The 1677-nt window shown below is 42.5% G+C and overlaps 1 pseudogene; it reads right to left on the bottom strand.

Moving 5' to 3' along the window:
- Positions 1–664: 664 nt before the first annotated feature.
- On the bottom strand, positions 665–933 carry LOC102824266 (annotated as a pseudogene).
- Positions 934–1677: the final 744 nt, after the last annotated feature.

Genomic DNA, 1677 nt, shown 5'->3' with positions numbered 1-1677 from the left:
GATGGTCTGATCAGGGAAAGTTTTAGAGTGAGAGTTGACATTTCACATTTAGTATGTTGTTTAACAACTTTTCACGAGCCGACCCTGACTTTCAGAAAATGAAATGAAAAAGGCAGAATGATCAATCTGAAGACCCACAATCTCAACAAAGGAACCCCTGCTCTTTTGAGGGTGCTCTGAGTTGGTACCACTGGAAAGTGCAGATTGCCTGACACATGAATAACCAGTTCTCTGAGGTCAGGTCCCAATAGGTCTCTGGGTTTATGGGAGTCAAGTCTATGCTGAAGGCAGAGAAAGTCAAGAGGATATGAAGATGTAAAAACAAATTGTACTTTTCCCACACCACACGCATTTGTGCGCCAAGGTGGCTAATGTGTGTTAACGTCAGGGAATCCCTCCTCCTGGGAACCAAGAGGGAGTCTCTCAAAACTAGATGGGAAAGGTGTTTGCTTCCACATCAGTCCAGCTTTGGAGACACTGTATTAGTGACATTTCCCCCTTTCCCCAAAAACAATGAAGTGTTTTGTGTGCTAACAACATAGCTTTTTTTTTTTTTTTTTTTTAAAGTAAAACAAAATTCTGCATTTTTATAAAACTTGATAAAAAATAGTATTTCAAACTGTACAGTCACCAGAAGTACACCGTTATCAAAAATGCACACACTTCACTTGGCATCCCCAGCACTTTCAGCTTTCTGTGCCTGTTCTGTTTTGGCATCTCCATTTTCTGCAGGATTATTTCCATCCTTGCCAGCATCAGTTTACCCCTTTTCCCTTTGGATACCTCTCCCTTCTTTGCAGGGGCCTTTTTAGGTTTAGGTTCTGGCTTTGGAGGAGCAGGTTTAGCAGATAACCTTGCGGATCTCCTCTGAGGTTCATCCTTCACTTTGGCTTTATCTCCCTTAGCATCCCTTTCAGCCTTCCTCTTGGGCATGGTGGCTTCGGTGGCGGGGTGCAGGTGCTGGGCGCGGGATGGGGCTACGAGCGGGCTTTGGGCGATCCGGGGGTTCTCGCCTCTTCTTCACACTGCTCAGGCTCCGGGGGTGTTTATAAAGTTTTTATAGCGCTGGGAGCCCCGGACCGGTTAGAACCAGATTTCACCTCCCACCGTTGCTCATTGGCTCAGCTCCACAGTATATACGTTTGTGAATGTTTTCATGGTATTTACAAGAATTATTTTTTTAAAATAAAAAGTTCTTCATTTCATTATTCCCTTTATACAGTAAAGAATAAGACCGTCTGAAAGTCCCCCGGCCCCTAAAGCAGTAGCAGGCATCGCGAAGGCACTCAGTGTTTAGAGTAAAGGAAGATTCAGTTGACAATTCTAAGAGACAAGTTCACAATTCAAAGTATACTTTTTTATAAGAGGAGACTTTTCGATGAAAACACAGAATCTAACAAGTACTTTGGCTGGCACTGTCAATTTACTTTTTTATCTTCTTCCCAGGAATTATACTTCAGCAAATATTTGCCAGATCAAGATGAAGTGATCAACAAACATACGGTGTGGAAATATCCCTGCTTCTTCCTTTTAGCATACACACTTTCAAGAGGATACAAGCTAGTGAATTCACCTTTGCTGGCTTTGTTCTTTACTGGGGGAAAGGTGGGAAGGCTGGAAGTAGGACTTTAAGAAATAAAGTTTTCATTTTTCAAATCGCCTTATCACTTTTATTAG

This window comes from Chrysochloris asiatica, unplaced genomic scaffold (genome assembly GCF_000296735.1).
Source record: "Chrysochloris asiatica unplaced genomic scaffold, ChrAsi1.0 scaffold00008, whole genome shotgun sequence".
Taxonomy (NCBI): Eukaryota; Metazoa; Chordata; class Mammalia; order Afrosoricida; family Chrysochloridae; genus Chrysochloris; species Chrysochloris asiatica.
Note: the sequence above shows the minus strand (reverse complement) of the source record. Positions and strands in the feature narration are given on the sequence as shown.